Source organism: Hypanus sabinus, chromosome 28 (assembly GCF_030144855.1).
Source record: "Hypanus sabinus isolate sHypSab1 chromosome 28, sHypSab1.hap1, whole genome shotgun sequence".
Lineage (NCBI taxonomy): Eukaryota > Metazoa > Chordata > Chondrichthyes > Myliobatiformes > Dasyatidae > Hypanus > Hypanus sabinus.
In genome coordinates, this window is record NC_082733.1 from 23,053,159 (window position 1) to 23,072,196 (window position 19,038).

A 19,038-nucleotide genomic window follows, 5' to 3' on the forward strand; every position below is an offset into this window, starting at 1 on the left:
CCAGGGTCAGATCACCCTTCATCTGGCCTCTCATCCACAGCTGTTCCAATATGGCTGGCCCTGAGCTGGTGTCACCTAATGGAGACCCTGAAGCACACAAGCCTCCACACAACATCAATGTGTTGATCCAGGTCATGGAGGACCTCTTCAGTCAGCCATGGCTTCTGATTTGCCCTCACCCAGATGTGTTTCATAACGGTAACATCTTTAGTACGCTTCTTCATGTCGCTAGTCACAGAACCCACATTTTCCTCAATGTTAACATGGTTGCCATAGGTAGCAGCCTTTCTTAACATTCTCCAGTTCATGTTTTCAAAGCAGTCCTGTAGTACTGAGATTGCCCCTTCAGGCCAGGTTTTCACCACCTTTAGAACTGATTAGATCCATTTGATAAGGTGTTTGTATGCTGGAATTAGCATTACAGTTAAGTAATCCAAGAGTCCATGTGGGGTCAAGAGTGACTGCTTTATATGCACCTGGTATGTCAAGTGTATTTTCACCTCTGGTAGCAAAAACAACATGCTGGTGGAATTTAAGCACACTGTTTTTTAGATTCACATGAAGCTGTTCTTCTCTGAGGCTGTGCTATCTTGTCCTAGACTCTTCCACTACTGGAAGCATCCTCTCCACATACACACAATATTCATTAGGTTTTAATGAGATCCCTTTTCACTCTTCAAAACAGACCCAGAGCCATCCAATGCTCCTCATTCATTAACCCTTTCATTCCCAGGATAATTTTTGTAAACCTCCTCTGGACCCTCTCCAAAGTCAGCACACCATTTCTTAGATGTAGGGACCAAAGCTGCTCATAATACTCCAAATGTGGTCTGACCGATACCTTATAAAGATTCAGGGACAGAATCCGGAGATCCTTAAGCTTGTATGCAAAGGTGAGGAAGCCATTGCTACCACTATTACAAAATATATCATTGTTAATGGATTATTTAATTGTGTTTATTCTGTGGGCTAGATCATTCAACATGTCTCCAGCAATCATGCTTCTGGGCTTTGGGATTTTTTGTTTAGAAAGAATAGACATGCTAGAAATGTTTAACAGATCAGTTAACATTAGTTGATTGAGAGATCAATTTATGTTTCAGAGTGTTGATTGTTCATCAGGACATCTAGAAACATTTTGAAGCAGAACGTTGGTTGTGCAGTTAGTCATTTTTATCCAGAGCACTGTTGCCTGGTGATGTGTCAAAGAGCAATTGCAGTCACGGTGAAGTAGGAGCCACAGTCAGACAGTTTTCTGGCCTCTTAAAACTGCTACATGCTAATGAATTGATAGTTGTGTGCAGTTCTGATTCCCACAGCTCAGTGGAGACACATTCATTAGCACAAAACATCTATTATAGTAAATTGTGCCTGTTAGAAGCAAGGGAGTGTGGGTGCTGGTGGTCAGATGGTGGGGGGGGGGGGGGGCAGGGGAGACACTCTACTGTTCCAGAAAAAAAGATCTATTCCAATAAATGCTATGTAGTCTCAACTATATTCAAATGATTTTTGTATCCCTTTGGGTGACCGTGTTATTGCTGAAGAATGAGAAACATTCCATTGGAGACGCAATGACGCTACAGCACAATTAGGATTTCTCAGCAGCTCATGTCTGGAGGGAGCAAGAGAATTTTGCATATTTAGTTAGTAGTTAATATCCAGAGCTTTGTTGCCTGGCGATGTGTTAAAGAGCAAGTGCAGTCACAGCAGAGCAAACTCCATAGTCAGATGGTTGGCTGGCATCGTGAAACTACTCCATGTTAATGAGATGTTAATTGTATTCAATTCTGATTTCCGCAACTCAGTGGAGACACATTCATTGGCCCGGAGTGCAGACAAACACAATCCTGTTCAGTTCCATCCTTTGCTTTTTGTAAAAAAAACTTCTAACGGAACTTTTTAATTTTTCATGGATTATTATACTTAACCGCAATGCATATAAAACTCAAGATAGTCAGACAGAATCTACGGAGGGAAATAAATACCCAACATTTTGGGCTGAGAATCTTCATCAGGACTGGAACAGAAAGGTGCAGAAAAGCCAGAATAAGGTGGTGGGGGAAGGGATGGAGTACATAATAGCAGGTGACAGGTTAGGCCAGGTGAGAGGGAGCAGGTGGGTGGGACTCTCACTGACAATGTGCACGGGGATCATGACTGAACCAGATCAGCCACATAAACATTCTGGCTGTAAGGGAGGATCAAGGTCTGCGTGAGTGACTCACTTCCTGATTCATCAAACCTTGGGCACAATCCACAAAGTACAAACTAAGAGTGTGATGTAGTACACTTTTTGTGTTTGGGTGCCTTCTGCTCCAAAGACACAAGAAGCTTGGCACCATCTGGGAAAATAAGTCAGACTTGTTCAACTTCAGTTATGTATTTTTTCTCTATTGCCATCATGCTATGGCCATAACTACAAAATGCAATGTTGCACCTCCCGAAGGCAACTTCTATCGCCTAGAAAGACAAGTACTGTGAGCACTTGGGACACCAGCAAGCTCCTCTCCAATAACACCATATCCAGCTTTGAGCATATATTACTATTTTTTCCTCACTACTAAGATACATTTCTGAAACTCTATCTACCAGCAATGTGGGAATACCTTCACCATACCAATCGCAGAAAATCAAGAGGTTGGCCTTCTCAAAGTGAACCAACACAATAAATGGCTGCTTGATCCATCGAGTTCCTCAGGCAGGTCGTTTATTCCTACAGATTCCATCATCTGCAGCCTTTTGTGTCTCCACTAAAGAGCATTCTTGACAAAGATGTATTTATCTAGTGTATGAATAAAACAATACCTTTCCTCATGTGTTTTGACTCATTTTCTTTCTTTTCCTCTCTGGTCCCACAATCACAATATTGCTTTGTACATTCTGAAAGCCAACACAGTACACAACTTGACTGATAACTCAGGACAAACACCAAAAAATCTATTTGTGGAATTAGAACACAGAATAGCGCAGAAATATGTTGTTACAAACATCACAAATACCTCAGCGTACAGAAGTTAAGGAATTCTGTTCACTTTCAAAAATCGTCTGGCATCTTTGGTAGACATTCTTATACAAATATGTTGCATTTTGTAAAAAGGTTAAATTTGCTTTACAAATGTAATTTCAGAACCACTGAGAGTTTACGTCAGGATGCCCTGCCTGGATCTGGAATTGGAAGTTCATTTCAAATTGAAACCTCTGCAAACAGCAACCAAAAACTTTTATCCCTTTGGCCTGACATGTATTTAAATTCAGGACTCGATTACAAAAGTTTAATGTGCCAATCATTGCACCACTTAGATGATCAGGAAGCAATCCATCTGAGAAAATGTATGGAAATCCCAAATCATTTCTCAGTGTGCATTTTAATGTCTGTTTAACAGTTACTAGGGTTGTGATTGTAGATACACAATAGTTACTCACAATGATGAGAACCTGTTCACCTACTGGAGACCAGCAGAAAGGTCCACACTGTCCAAATCCACCCTTACATTCACAACCAATAACAGTCTTTATATGTTATAGCCAAGAGAGAACTCTGGCCAGTCCTAACCAACTTCTTCACTGCCCCCATCTCTTGTTTTAGTCTCTCAGCCAATTTACAGACAAAAAAGGTCACTCAGAAACTGAAATAACAATTTCCGAATTTTGAATAATGCAAATAGTTTTACCTAATTAGTGCAATCTGATTTTTTTTAAGGTATACTACCATCATCCTTGGACGTGTGTGCAGATACGTTAAAACTGAGTTTTGGTAGGCAATGCAGCTAAATTACAAAAGCATAAATAGTGGAACCAGAGTTTCAGATCTGGATCTGAGCTAATCTTTGAAGCATAACTTCAGACAATAGATCAAAGAAAAACTTCTTCTCCCAGAGAGTTGTGGGGGTCTGGAATGCACTGCATCAGAAGGTAGTGGAGGCCAATTCTCTGGATACTTTCAAGAAGGAGCTAGATAGGTATCTTATGGATAGGGGAATCAAGGGATATGGGGACAAGGCAGGAACCGGTTATTGATAGTAGATATCAGCCATGATTTCAAAATGGCGGTGCAGGCTCGAAGGGCCGAATAGTCTACTTCTGCACCTATTGTCTATTGTCTATAAAATGCTAATATCTGTAAAAAAAAACTCAAATGGCAATGCATGGACAGCACGGAACTTAAAAAGTAACATTGTAAAGAACATATCTGAACAGGTATTACATCATTTCCACCCCTGGCTGACCTTAATATTATTTATTGCAAAGGTAAGATGATCATGTTATGAAACGTCACCGCACCCAAAACCAAACAGAATAAATACCAAAGTGTAAAATCAATTAGAGGAAAAGTGATAATGTGCAAATAAATATGCTCAAAGTTTATTTCATATTCACATTAAGATATTTGAATTATTCAGATAACATAACCTGCAAAAGAAGTATTTTTGAAAACCTTGATGCTAATTTGCTACGACATGGCCATGTTCCATTTATTTTCTAAATCAACTTCTGTTTCAAAATGCTAATATTGAATCAGGGTCATTTCTTGATTTTTTTTTTGATTATATCAATCTAATTTAAGATTTTATTCTACATACCACCAATTTTTCCAAGATTGTTCAAGTTTGTAAAATAATAGGAAAATGCTATACTGTAAAAATTGAAGGAGGTCTAATAAAAGAGCGAACTCTCTTAATAATCTTCGTTGAGATAAAGCATGTCAAAAGATCTCCTAGCAGGAACTTAGCCTGGTTACCCCTGGAATAAATAAACTAGCAATTTAAACTGCCAAACTTGAACCATCTGACCTGAGCTGAGTGTTTTTCCACTCTAAGTAAATAGCATTCCATACACATACTCTGTGAAAAGCAGATAAAATCATTGGCTAGAAAATCGTAAGTTCCATCAGTTAAAATATTTTTGCTAGGTAACCAAGATGATTCCTTCTGTTTTCTGGTAGCATTCTTTGTCACACCAGCAACCACTTGTATTTATAGAGCACCTTTTAGATATTAAGCTGATCCAAAGTACACCTAACAACATTAATAAAATTTGACAGTGAACTAAGCTAGGACAGATAATTAAAACATTGATCAAAATTGTTGGAGTGTCGTAAAGGAGGAAAGGCAGAGAGGCAGAAAGTTTAATGCAGAGTTTTTATTTAGAGCTTTGCCAGTACTGAATACCGTAGAAATGCCAGTGTACATTCAGACTTCACACAGAACACTCAAATTAATAACAACACAACCTAGAAGAAATATTTCTTTCCTATTCTTCAAAAAAAGGCAGAATAGGAAGTCCTGGAGCAGGGGCTTCCAACCTGGAGTCCACGGACCTCTCAGTAATGGTAGGTGTCCATGTCATAAAAAAAGGTTGGAACCCCTATCTTAGATAACTTTCCTGTCAAGGTTAGGTGGAAACCGTTCCCGTTAGTGTTTCGGGCAGTAATAAAGGTCCTCCATCGCTGGTGGTGCTCAGGGCTTCCTTCATCGTGTCAGTAGCCTCTTCTCAGTTTTCACCACTGTCAGCCATACAAGTCCCGAGTGGAGACTCAGGAATACCATCCCACTCAGATGTAGAAGGATTCTTCATTGCTGTTTAAGTAACAGCTTTGTTTGACCAATCGGGGTTGTTAGCCCTGAGCTGAACCCCCACACCTGGAGGACCAGTGGACCCATACTCTGGCCTCTACCCTCTGACCTGTTTAGCATGGGTGACCCTACAAAGAGCTAAAGCATAAAGCTTTGACTTCAGCCATCATAGCTCTCTGGGTCATTGAGGCATGCAAGCCTCCAAACCAAGTCAAAGGTGTGGTTCCCTTGAAGGAAAGTTACATTCCGTATGATCTTATCGAAGAGCAAACAGCCTCAAGGGGCTAAGTGGTTCATTTGTACTCTTCCTATTCTTTTGTTTATACATACATCAGGAGAATATTGTGGAGGACAACTATTAAACCCATTATTAAATATCAATGTAATTTCCCTGATTAAAGCATATTACAAATGGCACACTTATAGAGTCATTGAGTCCTACAGGACAGAAAAGTTCTCTTTGGCCCACCATGTATTTCCCAATTTTTTTTTTAAATTAAACAAAATATACTTTATTCAAAAATAAAATTATACACAATAACTATTCAAAGACTTTCAATTCTTTACAGTTGGTACCATTACTGTCTTTACATTTTCAAAATTCAAAAGTTTTGCCACCCACGTGGCACTTGTTCTTTCAAATTTACATTCAGGGGATATAACTCCAAACCCCCTACCCCTCAACTCCCACGAGAGAAGAACCCTGGACTGTGGTCCTTCACCACCGGGCTCTTGCAGTGGTTGCATTGAGTTTGAGTGCGTCCCTCAGCACGTACTCCTGCAGCAGACATGTACCCATCTATAATAATTCCATTTACCAGCAGTTGGTCTATAGTCTTCTATGGCTTAGGGGCTCAAGTGCTCATCCAGATACTTTTAAAATATTGTGAGCCTCCACCATTCTCTCAAGCAGATTGCAGCCAGCTTCTGGATAAAAGGATTTTTTTCACTAACGAAACTTTATTGGGTACACCTTCTCATTAACGCAAATATCTAATCAGCCTAATATCTAATCTAATGTGGCAGAAATTATGCATAAAAAGCACGCAGATGTGGTTAAGCGGTTCAGTTGCTGTTCAGATCTAACATCAGAATAGGGAAGAAATGTAATCTAAGTGACTTTGTCTGTGGAATGATTGCCAGTGCCAGATGGGGAGGTTTGAGTATCTCAGAAACCACTGGGATTTTCACGCACAACAGTCTCTAGAGTTTAAAGGGACTGGTGTGAAAAACAAACAAAAAAATCCAGTGAGTGGCAGTTCTACGGGTGAATTGTATTATTAATGTGAGGGATCAGAGGGAATGGCCAGACTGGTTCAAGATGACAGGAAGGTGACAGTAACTCAAATAGCTATGCTTTACAACAGTGAAGAGCTTCTCTGAACACACAACACATTGAACCTTGAAGTGGGCGGCCTTCGGCAGCAGAAGACCACAAACATATGCTGTGGCCACTTTCTTTGGTACTGAGGGTATGTCCTCTCATTTTAGGCTTCTCTGTAATGGGGAAAGGTTTTTCATTAGCCACCTAACCTGTGTCTCACATAATTTTGTACGCCTCAATTGTTTCCCCCTCTGCCTGCTTTGCTTCAAGAATATGAAACCCAGCCTATCCAATCTTCCTTTGTAAGTGAAATGCTCTGTTCATGTCAACATCCTGGCAAATCTCTTCTGCACCATGCTAATTGCAATCATATGGTGTGGTGACCAGAACTGTACATTGTACTCTAGCTATGATCTCAACAATATTTTACAAAATTGTATTTTAACCTCCATATACTTGTATTCTATGCCCTGCTAATGAAAGTAAGTATTTCATATGTCTACTTCATCACTTTGTCTACCTATGCTGTCATCAGAAGCTACAGAATTGTACACCAAAATCTTTCTGTTCCTCAATACTCTGTAACATCATCCCATACATTGTATATATGCTATGCTTATGGATCTCCCAGAAAGCGCTACCACACACCCACTGTGATTAAGAGCAATCAGTTATTGTTCCATAACCTAAGTTTATCAAATCTTCAATAAGTTTTGTGAAATCTTCAAACTGAAAAATCAAGCCTCTACTTTCATATCCAAATCATTAATGCACATTACAAGTAACAAGGGTCCCGGCATTAAACCCTGTAATATATGGCTGGTCACAAGCTTGCATTTACAAAAAATGCCTCCATCATCTTCCATCTTTGACTACAAGGTCAGTTTTGCATCCAGTTTGCCTTGAATCTTGTGGGTTCTAAACCCACAGTTTTCTATGTGGCACCTTGTCAAAAGCTTTACTGAAGTCTATGTACACCACATCCTCTGTTCTACCCTTATAACCCCTACTTTGTTTCTCCAAACAAATTAACCAGACAGTATATCTCACCAACAAAGCTGTACTGATCATCCAAGTTTATTTAAAAAGCAAAAACGAGGAAATCTGCAGATGCTGGAAATTCAAGCAACACACACAAAATGTTGGTGGAACGCAGCAGGCCAGGCAGCATCTATAGGGAGAAGCACTGTCGACGTGTTGGGCCGAGACCCTTCGTCAGGACTAACTGAAAGAAAGATAGAAAAGAAAGTTAAGCTCTTACTATCTTTCCTTTCAGTTAGTCCTGACGTAGGGTCTCGACCCGAAACGTCGACAGTGCTTCTCCCTATAGATGCTGCCTGGCCTGCTGTGTTCCATCAGCATTTTGTGTGTGTTGATCCAAGATTATTCCCTGCTTTTCCATGTGTAGATTAATCCTGTCCCTCAGAACCAGGTTTATTATCATTTGATATATGTCATGAATGTTGTTTTGCAAAAGCAGTACAGTATAAAGTATACTACAAATTACAATTATATAAAATTATATAAGTACTGCAAAAAAAAAGCAAAAATATTAGTGTTCACAGATACAGTGTCAATTCCAAAAATCTGATGGCAGAGGGGAAGAAGTAGTTCCTAAAACACTGGGTGTGTGTCTTCAGGTTCCTGTGCCTCCTCCCTAACAGCAGTAAAGAAAAAAGGACACATCCTCAGAATTTATTTCCGAAAAACTTCCCAACAGCTGACATTAGAGTTCCTCTTAAAAGGTTTATTGATTATTAGTGATGATTTCACCTGCGATCTTACGTTGTTATCAGCAGGTTTATACGTAGTGACATATACCATATGGTTTGTTAAATTTTGTGCAATGTGCAAACAATTTGATTACTTAGTCACTGCAGTTTCCACATGTGGTCAGAGTGCATCAGTACAGGGTGCACTTATTAGCCTACCTACAAATACATGCCAAGTCCATGCTGCAGTCATCTTGGACCTCCTTCAGACTGAAGCCAAACTTCATCCAACAAGGCTGTTTGGTAGCTATCTGCAGTGGTCATTCCATCATCAAGAGTATTAATTTATTGACTTTTGGTAATTATGTTATTTTTAGGTATCCTCACTGGTGCAAAAATCATAAATTCTTTATTATTTTAGTTAAATTCCAGACAATGAAAATGAGTTGTAATGGCCAAGCCATGATTGGTAATGTTAATGTTCTTTAACCAACTCATTAGAAACAATTGTGGCCATTCCAATCAAGGTTTAAAGGTCCACTCTATTAAGTGTTCATTGCATTGGAAAGTTATCAAGACATCTGTCAACCTTATTACCATTCTTCATTCAACATGGCTGCTACTTTAACTATAGTTTAGCCTCATTCTCCTTACACCTTCTCTTCAAATTACATCCAGACCCTTTTACTTGGCTCAACATTGTTTCATTCTGTTCAATGTCTCTTTGTTAACAATGTTTCTAGCAGTACATCATAGTCTTTCAATCACTTTTGGACAGCAAGTGCACGAGCACACACATCTTCTCCTCTCGTAATTGTAAAACATTCCCCTCCTTCAGAAGAATTGGTTTCCCCTCTGCTGTAGCCAATGGATCAGTCACACACACTTCCTTAATTTTTCCCTTGTCTGCTATTTCCCTCCTCCCTGGAAAGAATAGAGTTCCCATTTCTGACATTTCACCACACTAGCCTCCAATACAACATATCATTCTTCTAGCAAACACGAGGAAATCTGCAGATGCTGGAAATTCAAACAACAACACACACAAAATGCTGGTGGAACACAGCAGGCCAGGCAGCAACTATAAGGAGAACCACTGCTGACGGTTCAGGCCAAGTCCCTTCATCAGGACCACTCTCTCCGTTTCTCCCTGATCAACTCCCCTTCCAACCCCAAACATTTACCTCCACAATCACAAGAGCTGCATCTCTTATTCCCATAGTCCCTCCTTCCACTGCGAGGCCAGACACAAACAAGAACATCACTCACCATGTCCCCTTTCCACTCCTCACTATCACCAGTCCAATCTCTCTCTCTTTTTAAACCTTTTACATCACAACCTGTTTTCATCCAGTTCCACCTAACTCACAGCCTGTCTCACCCCACAACGTTATACTGATCATCTTCCCTCTGCACTCTCAGCCCTGATGCAGGTTCTCAATCCAAATCCACAGATGCTTCTTGAACTGCTGAACTCTTCCAGCGGGTTACTTTTCATTCAAGATTCCAGCATCAGCATTCTTTTACCGATTTCTCATCTTACCCCAAACAAATGAAGCTTAATAGAAATGCAAGGAAGCCGGGGCAACGTACGTGGGGAAACTTTTTAAAGTAACTGCTATTACCTAAAACACCTCCTGTCCTGTTATTAACTTCCTAATAGTTTACAAAGGACACATGGTGGGTCCCTGGCTTACATTACTCGCCTGCATGCCCATACAACCCAGGTTAGGTGTGGAAGCACAGCTGTTGACACGTAGACAGCGCCACCCATGCACCATAACCCCGACAGCCATTGGCCACCTCTCCCAAACCCGGCCGGTGATTGGCCGGGGCATCTGTCGGTCAGGCGCCGGGGCGGATGATGGCAGCGGCAGCGAACACAATGAGCGGTGGGTTGGGTGCGCAGCCGCCGGAGTGAGTGAGGGGCCCGGAGCCGCTGATTAGGCCGCCCATCCCGAGGGGTTACCTTCCTGGGTACGTGGTTGTTGAACGGTTTGGGGCCGAGTCGAGAAGGAACACTCGGATCGAGCGGTGGCCCGAACGCCGGGCCGGCTGCCTGGATGGGGGCTTTGAATTCGGTGAGTCGCCGAGGCAACCTGTGCTTAAAAGGATTGGGGGGCGGGGGAAAGGTTACCCAGACGTCGGTACTGTAGCTTCCTGGCCTGCGGACAGCACACAGTTCGTTTGTTTTGCACATTCTTTAATAATTTAAATGTAACTTCTGTTCTACGTGCCATTGCCTGACTCTACATGCCTACGTCCTGCAAGTTTTTCATTGTATCTCCACCTCGCCATACTTGTCAATTTGACAATAAACTCGCTCGGAAGGCGAACAGCGATCTCACTCAACTGAACCAATATTGTGGAGGGTATTCATGAGTAGAATGGCTCTGTACAGGCATTTCCTGATCACAAACAGGTAGCATAACGTTGTCCTCCACTCTGCAGTTACGTCCATCCATTGGAATGTCACTGTGCAATTTCACACTCTTTATGGCCGCCCTTAAAGCTTGCCCCTTTAATCAAACTTTTAGCACACTGGATAAGTTTTCCTTTGAGTTAAGATTAATTCTTTTTGTCCATGCTGCAATAAAAGATCATGTTTGTGGCCAACGCGATGAATTCAGTGGTCCCTCGTTCTCCCTGAGACTGGCTGCCGGTTTCTGTGTCCACTCAGAAGAAAGCGTAAAGAGACATGACCACTGGAATTGAGACAGGTGCCCGAGAGCAGCTTTATTTGAGTCTTATAAAGCTAACAAGGTTAGATGTGCTGAGCTGCTGCTTAAAAGATGGTTAAAGCAAAAAAAAAATTACCCAGTTTTTAAGTACCTAAGCGCACAATTGTAACAAAGTGACAAATAGCCAACGTGTGTGCTTTTATTTTGAGTCTGGCAATGATGCTACTACGATTCCTTCAGCATCATCTGAGACTTGTAATAAGTACAGTATCAAAATTTAACTCACGAAAGCATGCAGTTGATTAGGAGAGCAGAATGTTTCTCACCTTTGTATGATTATAAAATTATACTTTTAGTCCGTGGGCCTGTTGAATAGCACTAATTTTATTTGATTTTCATTATAGATGTGATATTAGTGGAAAACGAAAGCTTGCATTTTATGGTACAGTACTTGTCGCAAGCTCTATGCCTTGGGATTCCTAATAGCTAATAGTCTTAATATGCCAAATAATTAGTCAAATCAATGTATAATGATCTTCTAAATAGTCAAATCATTAGTCAGTGATCTGTATAATGGTATTGATGGCTTTGTGACCAAGTTTGTGGATGATCAAAGCTAGATGGGGGCAGGGGCAGATAGTGTTGAGGAAGTAGGGAGGACTTGGACAGATTAGGATCATGGCTGATTTACATTCGACCCCATTCTCCTGCCATCTCCCTGTAATCTTTGACACCATTACTAATCAAGAACTTTAAATATACCAAATGACTTGGGCTCCACAGCTGTTTCTGGCAATAAGTTGCACAGATTCTCTTCTCTCAACTAAAGAAATACCTTCTCACCTTATTCTAAAGGGATATCCTTCTATTCTGAGCCTGTGCTGTCTCATCTATATTCACTCTATCCACTCTATCCAGGCCTTTCAGCGTTCGGTAGATCTTGATGGGATCCACTTTTCCACAGTACAGGCCCAGAGCCATCAAATGCACGTTAAGGTAGTATAACCAGCTGTAAGTTCGAGGTTTGATGGTTTGATTCCTGCCGTCCTCTGTCAGGAGTTTGTATGTTCTCTCCTTAAGCGTGTGTCTGCTCCAGGCGCTCTGTTTTCCTCCCGCATTCCAAAAACATATGATTAAGATTAGTAAGTTATGGGTATGCTGTGTTGGGACCAGAAGCATGGTAATACTTCGAGCTGCTAAGCCCAATCTCTGCTGATTTATTTGACACAATGCATTTTACTGTATGCATTAATGTACAGTACATGTGAGAAATAAAGCTCATTTTTATTTCTTTGCAATGCTCCTCTTTCATTCCTGGGGTCATTTTTGTAAACTTCCTTCGGACCCTTTCCAACGTCAGCACATCCTTCCTCAGATGTGGGTCCCAAAACTGCTCACAATCCTCCAGATGTGGTCTGACCAATAAAGTCTCAGCATTACATAGGTACTTTTATATTTTAGTCCTCTTGTAATTAGTCATCTGCCATTTCTTTGTAAGCCATTACTGCTTCTTCAGCATGGTACCTGTATTCCAGTGGTCCAGTGCACTTCTGTTTTTATAACTATTTATTTATCTGGTTTTATATTGTTGGTTGGCTTACTTCTACATTTTGATCTTTCCTCTATCTATATTACTTTTCCATTGATATAAGATGTTCGAAATATTAATGGGAACCAAGCAAGGAGCAGGGTGATACAGAAATGTACAGGTTGGTATTTGAAGTGGAGCTGTCCAATGAATGCTGCTTAAATAGAAAAAAATTGCAAATTCTGTTCTGGAAGTATTAACTCAAAAGCAGTGTTATTTTCCAACAACTGTACTTGGTTCCACTGTATCTTGAAGCAATAACTGGGTACAGAATATTAGGTTGTTTGTTCTAATTAATTTGCCTATTTCTTTTGCTTTGAAAACAAATTTCCATGTCCCTAGAATTAAAGCAGAGGCAATATGCTTGCTTATGCATTTTTTTTTCAGCACTGCTGCTCTTGTCACACAGATCAGTGCCTGTCAGGTCTGATGAATGAATTTAGAAGTATGGTTTATTGATTATAGAATGTTAATACCAGTGGTTTAGCGTTTCCTTAGTTTCAGTGTTGCAGAGAGAAAGTGGAAAACATAAGAGCAATTTAATATGATCAATATTTTCAGAAGTTTTGTTTAATTCAATTTAAACTCCATGTAGAATTTATTATACTAACACTCGAATACTGTTTTACAACTGACATAAAGAAGATTGGTTTGTAGTTGCTTATTAGGATTATATTCAAAAGCTTTCAGTGAATAATACATGTTTTCAAAGTTTTAACTCGTAACATATTCCAGTTTGTAACCATGTAAATGCAAAATTTGAATTGCACTTTGCATTCAGATACTTTGATACTCATTTAGAATTTAATAGTAATGAGTAAATTTGGTCCAAAATCTGCCATAATTACATAATATATTGCAAGGTAATCAGTTTGGTAAGGGTTTTCATTTGTACCTGTTGAGTGTGAAATGTTCTGGCATGAAGTCAATTTAAAACCTCACTAGAATCATTGGCCTTTTAGTATTTTTTAACTACAAAACCAGGTTCTCCATAACCATTTGAAAATGTTTAGCTGTCAGTTTACTCATGGCGTAAGACTTGTTATCAGGAATGAAAAATGGTGGAAAAGCATAAAGTTACCAGTATAATTTCCGTGATGCTGTATGGTTCCCTAAGTTAAAATAGCATAAGCAGCAACAGGTTCTTCAGTTCAGATGAAGGGTCTCAACTCAGAACATCAGCATTTGATTTTCCGACACTGATTTCCTTCTGGCAGATTGCTATTTTATTCCGGATTCCAGCATCTGTCATCTCTTGCATCTTCAGCCGCAGATTAATGTAGCACAATAATGAAATATCAGTATTATCAGCTCTGAAATTATGGATGCTTAATTTGAAATCATTCTGCATGTCGTTGGTCATGTTATTTATGTTATTTGCGCTGGATAACTCCAGATTACTAAAAGTCACTGAATAATGAGAAATAATGTGTGGTTCAAAATGACAACTGAAGTTTGATATCTGAAGCACTCCCTTTAAATTGTCACAAAGCTTGTTCATTAAAGGTATATGGAAATAGTTTATTCAGTCTTTTAAACATTGCCTGACTGCATTCAGTTCAATTTGGATTCCCAACCTTTGTTATGCCATGGGCCAATGCCATTAAGTAAAGGATCCATGGAACCCCTGATTTAGATCATGGGCCCCAGTTCTAGTTACCAACCTTTGATCCATGTTTCTTGATACCCTTCTCTGAATTTATAAAGGTATACATACTATGTGCTTCATTTTATTGATACCCGCCCTCTATCCATGGCCTCCTTGTGGTTTTCTGCAGGGGAACGTAGTGGCAATTTAATAATTTCTAAAGTATTTGAATAGGTGAACATGAAAGTTTTAAAAGGAACCACAGTTAATAACAGTAAGTCTTGGCTACTGTCTCATTTGAGCTTGCAGATTGTGGATCAATTGAGTGTTGGCATAAATATCTCAAGGATATGTTATGATTTAAAAGCAAAACATTTATATATTTGAAAATTTGAAATAAACACAGGAGGTGCAACATGTAGCAGGAGAGATAGTCCTTATGAAGAAGAGAAACAGTTAATGTTTCAATTCAAAGATTTATCTGATGAAAGATTAATTTATTTCAAGGTACAGCCTGGAATAGGCCCTTCTGACCCTTCGAGGAACACTGCCAGCAACCCGCCAATTTAACCATGACCTAATCGCAGGATAATCTACAATGACCAATTAACCTTCTAACCAGTACATCTTTGGACTGTGGGAGGAAACCGGAGCACCTAGAGGAAACCCACAGGTTCGATGGGGGAGGACATAAAAATGCAAGACCTTTGACCCAACATTGAGTATCACTTGTGGGAGAGAATTCATCCACTATGCTTCCTAACTTCATTTCTACTCTAAATTTTTAGGCTACTGCTTAGCTCACTCACTCAAGTGGTTGAGTTATTTGTATGGTCTATGAATCAGTTCTCTTTAATATCTTGGAAGTATCATTCGAATACTGTTGATCCTCTATTTTTTTTAAACCAATATTTTGTAATTGAACCTTTTGTAGTCCAGTTTTCATTTTTCAGGTAGTCCGAACCATTTTCAATGCTTATGTATGAATAATTAGACTTGTTTATTTTCTTTTCCTGGTTCTCCAGTTTCTTTATAAGGCCACCATTCTATTTTGATTTTCTTAATGTACATGCCCTTCACATTTTTGATCTCTGCTGCTTCAAACTTTTTCACCATTTAGCAAACACTGTTAAGCAGTTTAGATCTAAGCTTCCCATTGAAATTATATCGCCTCAGTTCTACGTGTTGAACAATGACTATCTCTTTGTAATATAATTTTCATGATAGAAGCATCAAATTACAGTGTCAATGCTTTCACCTTGGTGTTAGAAAATTCTGGCCGAGTTCATCGCAAAAACTTGAGGGCACAAGTTTATGCTGGCAACTCTGCAGTACTGCTGGTGATGATAAACCACTGCACTTCCTGCAAATAATTAATGAGACTATCTCAAAAGAAAAGGAGGCAAATTGCCCCTGTATGCTGATCAATAGTTGACCCTGTCTCAACATTACTACAGCAGAATTGACCTGAAATACTAACTGTGAACATTTTGTATTTTCAGTGTTACAACAAGTACTGCATGTAATTACAGAAATACAGTTTATTTGGACATCGGCACATAACATTGTGAAATCTTGCTGTGTGTAAATTGGCAATGACTTTTCCCACAAACTGTGGCTACACTTGAAAGTAAATTGAGTGCAGAGCACTGTAGCAGTCTGAAAGTTGCCATTATAAATGCAAGTATTTTTAACTTCCTGCAGTGCAACCTATTTGTGTAGGATTAACATTGTTCAGTATAAGTGGCAAGTTATTTTGTGTATGATCAACATCTACATTTCCAACATTAATCCTTTTGTACAAATGAGTTTTTCTTTGAAAAAAACTTGAAAATTCAGTGTCAACACTGTTGCCGTAAAGCACACACTAAGTACACTTCTATATTAAGTTATCGTAAATGCTTGAATTTGTAGATTGGCTCTTTCAGGAAATCAGAAGGTTATTCTGTGATTTTGATTTTGTTTTTGAGTCCAGGATACAATGCATTACTTTTCTTAGTGCACCTTCACTTTTCAACTACTTCATTAAACACAGTTACATCCCTATCGCTATTTTGATGTTCACTCACCATTCGGCCTCGGCTCAGTCTACCTCACTGCAAAATCTAATACTGCTCTTCACTTGCTTGTCCCAGGACATTGTGAATGCCTTTTGAAGAATTGATAACTTTCATATCTATGCTAGTTATCCCAGTATGTAGAAAGGTAGACGCACTCCCTTTGCTCACATTTTATCTAATCTCTGTATTTATGCATTCTATCACTTAACAGACAGCTTGTTGGATTTTGATGTTTAAATCCAAGGTTCTTTTACAAGTGAGGAACAAGGATTAAAACTTGTTGTTTCATGATCGTTTTATGTAGAGTTGGTAGAACAAAGAGAACAGGAACAGAACAGTGACAGGGGTCTTGCTACTTGAAGAGAGAATCTAAGGATGGCGTCTAGCATAAAACAGCTACTTCTATACAGTAAAGATGAAAAAATTCCAGAGATAATGAGTCAATTAGAAAAAAAATCAACCAACAAGAAAATACCAGCCACTTAATGTAGAGCTTTCCAGTAATCACTGGAGGCCTATTGAAGTGTTACGTTTATACATTACTTAAAATACGAAGATAATTGATTGCCATTCACTTCGCAGTTTAACAATTAAAACTAAACAGTTGGATCCAATAAGCTGTTTCTAGACAAGTCTTCTACTCTTAATTCTATATAGTCTTCCCATGTGCTTACCTCTTGTGAGAGTTTCCTTTGTTACTCTTAATCACTGATTTTCCATTGTCTGAGCTAATTATTTACCCCGATCTTTACCCAACCTTTTTGTAGCACCTTGTACTGTTTTCCAGGTGTGACTAGACCACCATGTCTTTGCTGTATTATGCCCTCAAAATTGAATTTTCTATTTTCTTTGTATTCATAAATATTTTTATGTTCTTTGTTATTTGCATTGCTTGGGGATTTAGATTATTGAATGGACTAAAGCTGAGCTGGACACCAAGTTTCCTTCCTACTACCTCCAGTAGTATTATGGCAAGATAGTGGTGCACCTGGTCATAGCCGCCTCTCAGACTCCAACAAATCGTGCAAATATGTGTCTTCAATATCAGAAGGCCCTGATGGACATTGGCTATACAAAATACAGCAAGTCTAGTTCATGGCGAGACCAATGGTGGTGAAGTTGCATGGCCTCAGTTGTGCTTACCAGGCTCTTGTGCAGCAGTGTTTCCTGTTAAAACTACCCAGGAGAGGAGTGGAAGTGAACACTAGCTCAGTGGGCATGCTAGAATTGTTGCTGGGTTGGGGACTGGCCATTGCATGCCGTATCTCCCATCAGTGATGTTCTCCAGTGTTCCCTCCCTGGAAGACTGGCTAGATTTTCTTTTGTGACTGATCCAGCATGGGATGAGGAATTGCTGCATGCTTGTTCTTGCAGGAATGGGGGCTCCAAGAAAACATCCCACACGTCTTCAATCTTCAGGCCAGGCCGTCCCATGGCACTCGGGTACATATGCTAGTATTATTTATGTGACTCTGTGCGCTGTTGTAATTACCTGTACTGAGTGTTGTGTGTGACTCTATTGTGTTTAGGACCTTGGTCCCAGAGGAACAATGTTTTGTTTAGCTGTATACATGTGTATGGTTAAATGACAATTAAGATTTAAACTTTAATTTTAAAGACAATAGAAAGTCTGTGTTCTTAAAGACAATCCGATGGCTGTTATACTAAATTACAAACTTCATCAGATGTTGGACTTTCAATTCCATGTTCTTTGATATCTCCTAAAGACCTGATAGTTTTAGTTATACTGTTGTCAAACACCAAATTTCACTGCAAAAATCACTCCCAACAAAATGCATTTTTCTTTATTTTGTAAGGTTTTTCCTCCTCCTGTATTTCTCCAACACTCGGGTGATTTTTTTTTAATAGGAGATGGTCTGGTTGATAACTTTTCATTGAGAATTGTTCAAGAACATGCTAGGGTCATTCCCACTTAAAGTTTATTTATTTTTATTGGGATAGCATAGTGGTTAGCACAGTGCTTTACAGTACCAGTGACCTGGGTTCGATTCCCACCATTGCCTGTAAGGAATTCGTACATTCTCCCCATGATTGCATGGATTTCCTCCGAGTGCTCCAGTTTCTTCCCACAGTTTGAAGATGTACTGGTTGGTAGGTTAATTGGTTACCGTAAGTTGTCCTGTGATACGGCTAGGATTAAAACGGGGGATTGCTGAGTGACACGGCTCGGTGCTGGAAGGAAATATCCCACACTGTATATAATAAATAAAGAGATAACTAAACTCTATTTTTACATTCCCTTTCAAAGGAAAGTACATGCAGTCAGATCAGTCTTGCTACGTAGCAGGTTCAGAATCGGGTTTATTATCACTGGCATTTGTTGTGAAATTTGCTAACGTAGCAGCAGTTCAATGCAATACATAATATAGAAGAAGAATAAAATAATAAGTAAATCAATTTACAGTATACATATATTGAATAGATGGAACTTGTCAGCCTAGGAAGGCAGTCCATCTAAGAGAGGGAAAACTCTGATTTCAAACCTCCGCTG

General features: G+C 39.5%; 1 protein-coding gene across 3 annotated transcripts in view; it reads left to right on the forward strand.

The window, feature by feature from the left end:
- The first annotated feature begins 10,459 nt into the window (after positions 1-10,459).
- The window catches only part of lysmd4 (LysM, putative peptidoglycan-binding, domain containing 4), a 33,407-nt gene continuing 24,828 nt past the window's right edge, over positions 10,460-19,038 (forward strand). The window contains exons 1-2 of one of the 3 annotated variants that reach the window (XM_059952705.1): positions 10,460-10,690; positions 14,974-15,139. The gene's annotated coding sequence lies outside the window, so the exon portion shown is untranslated. The remainder of the gene's footprint in view (positions 10,691-14,973; positions 15,140-19,038) is intronic. The other 2 variants (XM_059952706.1, XM_059952704.1) reach the window with 2 other exon arrangements.